Below are 12,472 nucleotides of genomic sequence, written 5' to 3'. Positions count from 1 at the left end.
TTAGGTATATTATACAATGCGCTCTAGATTTGGGTAGAATGTAAAAAACATAATGTATGTTAAAATGGTATTTTTTATTTGTAAGGTTTGTTTGTAAGTTCGATTTTGTGAATTTGTCACCAATTGGAACATAGTCGACCACATGGGTCTATGACCTTTTGGTTAATAAATATTGTGTTCCGTTCTATGTCTAATTCACCTGCCAGGGTAACATTCAGCGTTCGAGGTAAAAAGCCGCCAAAAGTTTGTCACGTATCATCTTATAAACCAGTGTACCAGTTGTTCTGCTCCGAGAGTGGTGTGGTATCAAGTCATGAACCGTTTTACGAGATATTTTACGAGATAGTAAAAAATCAATGATTTCACAATACACCCCGCACCTTACATAGCCTTACAAAGCCAAGAATGCCGTATATATAGATCTTGTTTCGTTCAATGGAATGCATATCATTAAATCACTTATAAAAATATAATATAGGAGTAAAAATAGAATTTTATTGCTAAAAACATGGTGACAGAGTCATTGATATCAAATATAAATAACAATTGTTTCCCTATAAAACAGTTTCCAAAATCAATGTATGAATTTATGATTACCAGTACATTATCAAATGCTTCATTGACAGCAGTCACATTTTGTTTCGATAACTAGTAATGGTTTACAGAGGACATTAATTATCAACTGTACCATCAAATAATAATGAATATACACGGAATAATACGTTGCCATAGGAAAGCTAAATCGATGGAAGCTTTGCAATACATATCACAATGAAAACTACAGGGAACAGCCCAGCAGTCAACAGTTCTTCATTGTTAAGAGGCACATGGCAATGCCCCAAACGACAATGAACTTGAACCACAAACGTTAAAACATCACAAACACAAATACAAACGCCACAAACATCATATACATAAATACAAACGCCACAAACATCACATACACAAATACAAACGCCACAAACATCATATACATAAATACAAACGCCACAAACATCACATACACAAATACAAACGCCACAAACATCACATACACAAATACAAACGCCACAAACAGACCACATACGCATCACAACAGATTTACCGATAAATGATGGTAAAAACGTATTGGAACGGACAGTGAAACACGAGTTCATTGGAACATGATTCTACTGGGATTGAACAACGGGTCTACTTGGGGCTTTAAGTAGTTTATATGGCCATAACCTCAAACTTGTTCATATCATTTTGCCGAGACGCAATGCTTTACACAAGGTGCCTCGCATTTTTATCATGACCTGTAACAAACTAATAATGAAAATTGGGCACGCTCAGTAGAAAAAAAAAGAAAAAAAATATGTTTATATTCAAAAAGCTGGCACCCAAAGATAGATTAAACAAGAGACACAAAAAGTATAAATAACAAAGACAGACAAGGATCAACAAAGCGTTGTTAATAATTGTCGGGGTTATCGCCTTGACGCTTGTATTCTTCTGGTTATTTGTTTACAAAAAGGGAAACATTGTACTGTATACTATCGGTCCTTTTGCCTTTGGTCATAAATGAAGAATATTCATTTTTGAAACAAAAACCTTTGCAGCTTGCAGATTTCTTTGATAAAAATATGAGGAATGTGTATGTGTAAAACAAAATTGACTTCATGAAAAAATATGTTGATGGCGTCATTCAGGAAACGTTTAGAAATATTTGGTTGGCTTGCCTTTGGTCGCAACTCAAATCAACTAAACTCAACCTGAAGTTTCTTCTTCATAAACACGCATATATATAAATTCGTGTAAATGCTCCAAGTGCAATATCCATTATGAAACTGTTCTGATGTTCTGAGATCAATTAAAGAAGTCGCTAATTGAACCAATGCTTCTGTGTGAGAACCATATTAGTTTCAGCTGTTAGGTGTAAATTGACGCCATTAAATCTCTCCTGCTGCATTATCTGCAGACAGGGACGAGGTGTAAACCCATTTAAAAAACGTAAGATATCGCTCTCTAGGGAAACGTACCGGAGTAGATAAATTGTTCTGCTTAAAAAAATCTGTCTAGGTTCCATTCTGAGCGATAGCAAAAATGGGTATGTTTTATGATCGTAGCAACGATTCAATAAATAAAACAATGGAAACTTCATTGAACAGCCTGAAATGTAACCAAGCTGTTTAAAAACAGGGATCAAGGTCAAACAACACCAAACAAAGGACACAACGCCACATGACAACAATTCAAGTATCGTAAATATTGTGGTAACCGCAATATCGAGGGTCGTCTAAGCAGTATATCAGTGTACAGAATATCGAAGGTCGTCTAAGTAGTATATCCGTGTAAAGAATATAGAGGTCGTCTAAACAGTATATCCGTGTAAAGAATATAGAGGTCGTCTAAGCAGTATATCCGTGTAAAGAATATAGAGGTCGTCTAAGCAGTATATCCGTGTAAAGAATATAGAGGTCGTCTAAGCAGTATATCCGTTTAAAGAATATCGAGGGTCGTCTAAGCAGTATATCCGTCTAAAAGATGTCGAGGGTCGTCTAAGCAGTATATCCGTTTAAAGAATATCGAGGGTCGTCTAAGCAGTATATCCGTGTAAAGATTATCGAGGGTCCGCTAAGCAGCATATCCGTCCTAAGAATATCGTGGATCGTCTAAGAATGATATTCGTGTTAAGTATATCGAGGAGTTTCTAGAAATGATATGCCATTTTGTGATTTTCTAAAATTATTAAGTTTGTGTTCAGCCTTTAATTCAGTTTGTTTGTTGATGTTGTTGCATGGAAATCATAACAAGAGCGCCGCGAAGGGAATGCAAAAGCTCGTCTTGTTTGAGGTTTAAGTTAAAAGGATGTCACTCAAAAACTATTCAATCATGAACTATGCCCCTTGCTATTCATGTTCATTTTGAACATGTGTCAAAAGTTTCATTTGAACATTTTGCACGGTGTTTTGAGCTATGACTCATGGGTAAAAATAAGCACGACGCCGACGACACAGACGCAAATGACGAGGATGCCAGTGGTATCACAAAAGCCCGACAGTTTTTTTTTTTAAAAAGACAAGCTAACATGATACATAATCAACAATCAGTTGGTAATTTTGTTTTGTTTGCATCCAATATATGACTTTACACAAAATAGTGGTTGGAGTACTTATCTTATTTGAGGAGTAAATACCGACATTTTCATTCTTAGAAAAGTATTTTATTTTCTATAAATATACAACCTGTATAAATGAGTTTGGATCTTTTCGTTTGGTATGTCAATACAGAGAAGGCGAAAACGGCTTGTGTTCATGTTCATTTCACTTAAATTATGTCACCAATATTTTGAAATGTTAATTTAATTTCTGTATTTACTCATTTTGCTGTGCAAGAAGTTGACATTCTAGATCATGAAATAACTTGATATTGTCAATTAAGGAGCTTTACACCGGCATTAATGTGATTGTTGTTATGCACTGTTCTTCGGAGAGTAGTTTGTTGTACACTAAGGACAAAATTATTCATTGAAGTTACCATGAAAATTGCAAATGTACGGCAGCATGCCATATACTTTACTCAAGTGTGAAGAAATAGACGTCAAACACGTTATGTTACAATATACATTGACAAATACTTTCTGTCATGCTCTTACCGTACTGTGTTATTCTTTAGTTCCTTCAGTTGGCATGACTTGTTATAGGGACTAAACAACAGATGATATCATTGCAGGAAAAATGAAATAGTCAAAAACTTACATGAAATTGATATCGTTATCTAGAATGCATTGACTCTTACTTACTCATGTATCACATCGCTTATGACACATGCGTCTTTCGCAGTTTTTGCGTATGTTTCCAATGCAAAATTTACTGGGTTAATTGTCTTCCACGTAAATCCCAGTACAATTTTAAAAAGCGTTGGTATGTGAATCTGTACTAATCACGGGACCTTTATAAACTAAATAAACCAACTATAAGCTGAGACAGCCAACACGCATATTTTGAAAGATTGCAGTATAAGTAAATCCGAATTCAGTAAAAAATAAAGAACAAAAAGACGAACTGCCATGACTCTAAATGTACTATATTTTCGGTCACTTACTTTCAACAACAATAATCAGTAACCAACGCCCTTTAAATAATATCAAAATTATATTGGATTACCAGATTTTAACATTTAACATTTTCACCAATAGCTCAAAAAACTTATTACTTGGATTATATGTACATTTTAGGATAGCTTAATATGATTGTTTTGCCGAGTTTACCCTTATTTCTCTCGATGCTGGCTCCGACCAGGCTTACATTTATTTTCGTTTTTATCAAATACTTTTTTGGACAAGAACGTTATTCTGACGAAAATGGTTTAAGCCCTTGGGATACTTTTTTATTCACTGAATGTATAAAGGCTGTCATCCAAACGGTTATAAAGAACAATGTTTTAATATTAATATTTTGTTGAATCCCATGTTGAGTTTTTTTGACGAACGGTTATGTTGCATGTAGAGGCAGTTTTAATTGTTTAATGGTATGGATGATATTTTCAGAATATGAAATGTTTAATACTGATTGATTAATTTGTGTCCCAGGGGCTAAGGAGCACCTTAAGTAAATTTCTAAAATATTGGTACGAAACGTCCACAGTTTATCTGGATACGAAGCTTTCATGGTACGAAATTTAACTTAAAAAAGTATACTTGAAACAATTTACATACATTTGGGGCGGAAAAGGTCTGTGAAATACTTCTTTTTAATACGCAATAACAAGCATACTAATACAATTGCAGAATGGTGCTTAAAGAAATGGATTTACTTTTGACACTACACCTTTAATCTGACTACAATTGTGCCCTCAACAATCGTTTGGTGTCGGAATAAATGTACAGAATTAGCATATTTCTAGAGATTCACCAGCGTTTTCCATTAAGAGTTTAGTTTAGAAGAAACCACTGTCAATATCAGACAAATTTCAAATTCAGTCTAAGAGAGCTGTTTTGTATCGACTTTTGCAAAGACGAATATTGTATTAAACAACATCAATGAACTTTGCCCGATTTAAAGCAGCAACTCCTTTTAATTATAATAAAGCTTTTATTCATTCGTGCACTGTTCAGTCACGCGTCTCCACCGTTTGACATCCTACATGTTGTTTAAAGTGACTCGCTCATGTGTTTGGACAAATAATTAGTTTTACCGGTAATGCATATAAAACACTTATTTTATCATCATTCTATGATATCGAAATTGCAGAAAAAAATACAGTTATAACATAAAAAGTATTTTGGTTTTAGTGGGGTTCGAACAAACGCTGGTAAAGTCAAGAAAAAAATAGTCAACAGCCGGCTTGTCCACACGGCCACCGGGACTTAAACAATGAAGGTATTATCTAAAGTTCTGTTAGCGAGATGTTTGGATGCTTGTCTCTTAAATTGTTCCATCATGCACCTATATGTCAGCTAACGGGTCCAGTATGTATTACTGTATACTAAGAACTTGTAGTTTTGTGTCTCTGAAGGGATGAAGCGCCAAATAGGATGGTAACATTTCCATAAATTACACCAAAATGGACATTTTAATACTAATATTACCATGAGAATGCTTAAGCAACCCTTACTATAATCCTTAAATAGTGTGGACCCGCCTCTGTATCTAGCATGACATCAAGTCTTAAATTAAAGTGTGCTAAATAACACCTATTAAATCACCCATTACTTTAATCCTTAAATAGTGTGGAGCAGCCCCTGTATCCAGCCAGACATTAAGTCTTAAATTAAAGTGTGCTAAATAACACATATTCAACCACCCTTACTATAATCCTTAAATAGTGTGGAGCCGCCCCTGTATCCAGCCAGACATCAAAATTTAAATTAAAGTGTGTGTGCTAAATAACACCTATTCAACCACCCTTACTATAATCCTTAAATAGTGTGGAGCCGCACCTGTATCCAGCCAGACATCAATTCTTAAATTAAAGTGTGCTAAATAACACACATTAAACCATCCTTATGTCGCGATACTCGGAGTACGAGGGTTCAAAACCCAGGCGTGCTGAAGAAATAGCCATGCAAAGTATAATTATAAGACATAAACAAAACACGTCTGTGATGTCCAAAATCTAATATACGAGTGCTTAAATACAAACACAGCATGTAAGACATAAAATGAATACAGAATGAAATATAAATGGAATTTACCTGAAGAAATAGCCACGCAAAGTATAATTATAAGAAACAAACAAAACACGTCTGTGATATCCAAAATCTAATATACGAGTGCGCGGATTCCTCGTGCACGAGTGAAAGGTTAAGATTAACGGATATAGAAAAATAAAGTGAAAATGAAAGTAAAGGAATAATGAAGACCAGACTGAAAGTGAAAGTGAGTGACAGGGGTTAAGTTCTACTATTACTATGATGAATAATATTAGACACATATAGACAAACAAACAATGACAAACACATAAACAAATGTTCTGTTCTGTTCACATAAACAAATGACCCTGCGACACTTACTATAATCCTTAAATAGTGTGGAGCCGCCCCTGTATCCAGCCAGACATCAAGTCTTAAATTAAAGTGTGCTAAATAACACCTATTCATATGCTCTGCAGGCCTCAATCCGTAATGCCTTTTCATGACCTCAATACAGAGCAGAATATAACGTTGTCATACAAGACTAAATATATCTGTTATAAGAGATCTTCATTGAATGAAGTGTTGACTGATGTTCTATTAATATTGAAATTCGTATGATTGAGAGTCTACAAATGATATTTTGAGTGAGTGGTTCGTACTTTGGTTTTAATACTATCATTATAAATCAAGCATCGTCCAAAAACTATTCTGTCTGTTTAATATGAATTGTCAATTATAGAGTATACGGTTATCTCATTTATTATATAGGACGTTTTTGTGAAACCGTGCTATATTTAAGTATTAAAGCACTAGCGGATTCAGGGAGGTGCTCACCCGGCGCGCCCAAAACAAAATCGTTCAATTTTACTTTTTATGCATATATAGGAGAAAATTATTAATAAAATACGCTCAATGCAACATTTCGGACAAGAAATTATTAAAACTGTATTTTAGGAATACCCCAAACACGTTCCCTCGCGAACATTTTAAACCATTTTAATTTCGGTTGTAATAATTTCAAAAGGTTGTGCCCCTAAGTTACACCCCTCTAGCGTCAATTTCTGGTGGATCCACCCCTGTAAAGCAATCAGTTATTTTCGGCTTATCATTTGTATGATTATTATATGTATAGTTCTGTATGCCCCTTACCCTCTTAGAAGGGTAAAATTTAAGTGTTTAATTTCTGCTTTTTGCGCTGACAAATTTTCACGAAAAGTAGAAATTCTAAAGTTTTGGAATCGATATTTATCGCACAAATGTCAAGTCATCGACCCGTCATATAGAATGAAAAAACAAAGTGGATAATTTCATCTTGTCGCGCTCAGAAATTACCGTGACATATTGACAAGTTCAAAAATTTGTTCGCATTGTCAATTGGTCGGCTTTGAGTGTAGGACGTATGACTTCATTATGATTGTTGTTTTCTCCTGTTACTCGACAAGTCGAAGTTATTGCTCTAAACGCCAAGCTGTCTCTCAACCGCAGTTTTGTCACGCATTAGTTCTAAGAAGTCGACGGCGGAGACAGGATTCCGTAGTTGCCAATACCGAATGTTTTTGTTAGGTTTTGCGATCTTCTATTAAAGTTATTTACCAATACCTATTCGATAATATGCAATATGTACAAATTAAATTGTAGGACTACTTGTGTTTCATTCTTAACCTAATAACGATTTTCTCTTTCGATACAAATCTTTTTTAATCATCAATGTGTTGAATCTTTAAAATAAATATAAAAACAACATATTTACAATTCCAAATTACATTTCAACGAAAAAACATATTGTTGATGGATATTCTAGATTAATTTTCAGCCAAATTGTGGATTCATTGTTTAATCCATTTATATTTCTTTATCCGATGTTTATCTGAAAATCTCCACGATATTGAAAATTGAGCTGGAATTGCTTCCCGGCTATCTTTATATGGCTGGCATTTATCAATTGAGGTTACGAAATTCGTTCTATGTTTGTTCGATAGAATAGCTGCAGTTTGCATCTAATTTGTCTTAAATGCTTCTTGCAAATGCGATAAGACGATATATAAAGCAAAAATTTAATTACAAAATTGAATTTAAAATCAGCTTGAAATCCCGCTTTTAGATTTTTTCGGGCTTAGTTTAAAATGTCATCGATTTGCTGGAATCACAGGATGGATGATGGCACGTATGCTTGCACTTTAATGTGTTCGATATAAATGATAAGATGTGTGTGTGTGTTTGTAAGCTTGTTTATACTTGCACTCGGCCGTGCCCATCGGCGAGTGCTCCGTTAAGATTGTTAGTCATTTTAGGTTTTTGGACCATAGTGCACAGACAGAATGTAACCCTGGTTAGAGCTCTCCTCGTTCTTGAACTTGCACCAGTGTATAGCACTGTCACACGGGACCTCCATTTAATGTCCCTCCCGGAAGACGATAAGTATGTTTAGTGATGCGACGGGGAATCGTACCTGCGACCCCTGAATTGATAGTCAAATGTGTTACCACTAGACCATGGATCCGCCACTCTGTGGTAAGAGTGTATAAAAATATGTATTTATGCTCCGAATCGTCTCCTGTTGTGTGTGTGTGTTTGTTTTGTTTTGTTTTCAAATAAAAGGGCATTATATAATGGTATTGTCATAGCCTAATAATTGTTGGGTTAGGCCCTTCGACTGTTTGCAAAAACTGTTCTTTTCACTGAACCTCACCAGTAGTACACTTTTGTTCAAGGTATTGAAATGAAGCATCGTCATTATGTTACCGGTGACCAATTGATCATATGTGTGTACGAGTTGTGAGCAGTATGAATTAGAATAACCAACAAGTGAAACTTGTTGATAATATGTACACATCCGAGTGCATGGAGAGAGTCCGCCTGATTTCATATAACATTATCTTGAGAAATGGTTAATGTCGAGTTTCGTTTCTTAGGTAGAGCTCGCTGTATAACTTCAGCTTATCAGGATTATATCAATTAGCCAACAAACATAACAAATTAAATTGAAACAAAATAAAAATGGTTTATAAATGTCATAAACATGAAACTAATTTCTGTTTAAAGTTTAAAAACTCTTTAAGAAGTCAATATTACGTAAATTTTAGAAGAAGAGCATAAACAGTGAGCTTAGTTTAATCCTGCTATAATGAACATAAAACGTTTTGAGAAATAGGGGCCTGGATGTTTTGAACTCTTGCTATTTTCATGATTTTACCGTGCCTTTGAGTTCAAACTCTTCATGCCACGAGACGTGTTTAAAACTTGATATGCGTCATCTCAGTAAAACATGTATGGTTACATTTCTTTTCTTAATAACAGAAAGTCAGGGATTTAGTTTCATATTTTGGATATAAAACTTAAACTTGAATACCAGCTGTGTGATTTCAATAATGAATGGTCCTAGGCGTTCACGGTCGGCACTATCATATACTAGTTACCCACTTATACTAATTTATTCATAACCATCATTATAGGTATGTTTGTAGACACTGTATGATAACGTGAAATTCATAAGAGAAAGGCTAATATTTGTAAACCATGTTAAATCAGGTTATTGGCTTGTGATTAAACTTTCTTATCGATAACCACCATGTCTTCTTAGCGGAAACCGGGATCCAGTTCAGATATAAGAAAATCAAAATCCTGTTTAAATACGTAATGTCTATTTGCTTTCCTGGTCTCTGGTTTAATAATTTTCTTATCAGTTTAAACATAATTAATAAAACAAGAAGCGATAAAAATCTAATGAGCCATTTTACACTGGCATCTTATCGTCTGCTGCCGTAAATTTGTAATCAATTACGCTTTTAATTTAATACAAACGGAATTTATAGCGGAGATGCCGGCGAAGCTTAATTATCCTGGGGTGAATACCATAAGATTTCAACTTTAAAGTTTGATATTTTCTGGCATAACTATTTGCTGTATTTAATCTTAAAGGAACTCGCACATGTTTTTATACAAAAATGATTTTCCAGGTAAACCATCTGAAAGCTCTTTTTTATACATCAATTGTCTCTTTGATACCAAAATTGCAGACAAAAAATCAATTGAAGTAGAAAAGATATTCTGGCTGCATTAGGGAGTGAACTACCGCCGGTACAGACAAGAAAATAATTGGAATACTGACGTCTTCACCACTCAACCATAAGTAATTAAACAATAGCCGATGTATATTTTAACATTTATTCAATACATTGGAAACATTACGTCGTGACATCCATCAACCAATGACGCTATAATAATTTGCTAAACTTCGTTTCGTCTCTTCGTTATTCAAAAGTGTGGTCTTTGAAGAAAATAGTTAAGCAAATATCAACATTTATTGAAGGGCCCTTTGTGTTGACACTTCTAATGATTTGCCACACTTTATTTTTTAATATTATAATGTTTAAGAATGAATACTGATAGAAAACATGTATCTTATATTTGCCAATTGTGTTTTAAACAAGTCATTTTGATTCTTTTGATTCTTTAGAATATGTTAACCTAAACTTAATATAATAATAAACTGAATAATAAACTTCACAAGACATCGTCTGTTATTGTCCGTTCACAAGATGGACATATTAGCATCCATTCGTTTTGTCCTAGTAGATTTCAAAACATGGCTCATGTAATAGCCTGTTAAAAAATGGACAAAACTCTGGAAATAAAGCATATTAATCAATTGACGTTTTAAGTCTAATGAAACTGTTTGCTCTGATCATTTTGAAAAGAAATGAAAGAAAAACAACATTTAAGATACACGCGTTTTTCACTAAAGATTACGATTGCTTCGTTTACTTTACCCTATGGGTATCTAAATGCTTGTCCTTTTTATTTCTTGCTTATATATTTCACTAGAATGTAATTTTTTAGAAAAAAAATGTTTCCTGCCATTCCCACAGCAAAATACTATCGCTTGAGTGCCATTCCTTTTTTAAATGTCCTTCTTGTCGCATGTTAAAAAAACCCAGTAAGTATGTTTACAATTATCTAAACAATAAATACATGTTATGACAGGAATTGCTGGCAAATCTGTCAAAGAATGAAAGAAGAATTCACCATTCCTACAAATCGTGCGCCAAAGAGCTTTCCCCCGCTGTGACATCTTTTAAAACTATAAAATTAGATGGAATAATCCATTTAAGAACCAAAAGCCGGAAATTGCTTTTATTTGAAACTGTCAGAGGGTTCATGGCATTTTAACATGTTACGCAGATTTCTAGGACGGAATTTTATATTGGTTTTAACTTTAATACAAGACGGGCAGGCACGCTTTTTACAAAGCAATTACAACCGAACATTGTGTACTTTAAACTTTGTACGGCTCGTTTAACAAGATTTCAGTTGATAAAACAAATATATTGGAGATGAACCTTGAAGAAAAATTTAATCACGCTGTTCGAAAATAAATTGGTGTTTTTAATTTAGTTCTTAGGTCGTTGACTATCTTCCTTCAAACACTTCTACTTCCTCGGCAAATATGAGTTGGACGCAAGTGGTCCCCAGAATGGTTCATTTGCTTAAATGACGGAGAGACAATTAGAGAACAAAATTCGGCGATATCAAATTTTACGGGGAATTAGTTTTGTGAATCTTTCAAAAACCTGTCTTAATAAGTCGATGTATCGCCGCGTTTAATTTAATCAGAAATGTCAGATAGGGTAGAATATTAACTTGGGAATCAATTCAGTTTTGTTTTCAATCCCATATTTTTTTGCTTATAGTTATCTTCATTATAATCTTTAACATATAATTCGATTTCACGTGTTTATTGGATGGGTTGTTTTATTAATGTCAGGTGGATCTCTCGGGGTTTTGATTGTAGTTTATATTGTGGTATAATGAAAAATACAACTTTGATTTAAAACCCGTAGGTGGTATACGGATTTCCTGAAACGTTGCTATCAATACTTCTTTAAACAAAAGAAATGTATTTTTGTTTTTTCCACTTTTAAGATATGCGTTTTTGTAAATACGTGTGTACGTTGTGTATTTCTCGTTCCCCGTTTGGTAGGATTAAACCTTGTAGCTTTAAACATGGTACGTTACTTTAAACTAAGTATGTAGCTTTAAACATGGTATGTAACTTTAAACTTAGTGTGTAGCTTTAAACATGGTATGTAACTTTAAACTTAATGTGTAGCTTTAAACATGGTATGTAACTTAAAACTTAGTGTGTAGCTTTAAACATGGTACGTAACTTTAAACTAAGTATGTAGCTTTAAACATGGTACGTAACTTTAAACTTAGTGTGTAGCTTTAAACATGGTACGTAACTTTAAACTTAGTGTGTAGCTTTAAACATGGTCTGAAACTTTAAACTAAGTATGTAGCTTTAAACATGGTACGTAACTTTAAACTAAGTATATAGCTTTAAACATGGTATGTAACTTTAAACTAAGTATATAG

At 34.0% G+C, this 12,472-nt stretch overlaps 1 protein-coding gene across 24 annotated transcripts in view; it reads left to right on the top strand.

Annotated features, from left to right (window-relative positions):
- LOC128211285 (dopamine receptor 1-like) overlaps positions 1–12,472 on the top strand; it is a 342,707-nt gene that overhangs the window by 307,052 nt on the left and 23,183 nt on the right. The window contains exon 9 of one of the 24 annotated variants that reach the window (XM_052915907.1): positions 5,255–5,342. The exons of the other annotated variants lie outside the window; for them this stretch is intronic. The gene's annotated coding sequence lies outside the window, so the exon portion shown is untranslated. The remainder of the gene's footprint in view (positions 1–5,254; positions 5,343–12,472) is intronic. 24 annotated transcript variants of the gene reach the window in all.

This window comes from Mya arenaria, chromosome 12, assembly GCF_026914265.1.
Source record: "Mya arenaria isolate MELC-2E11 chromosome 12, ASM2691426v1".
NCBI lineage: Eukaryota > Metazoa > Mollusca > Bivalvia > Myida > Myidae > Mya > Mya arenaria.
The sequence above is the reverse complement of the archived record's forward strand: the minus strand, read 5'-3'. Positions and strand labels throughout refer to the sequence as shown.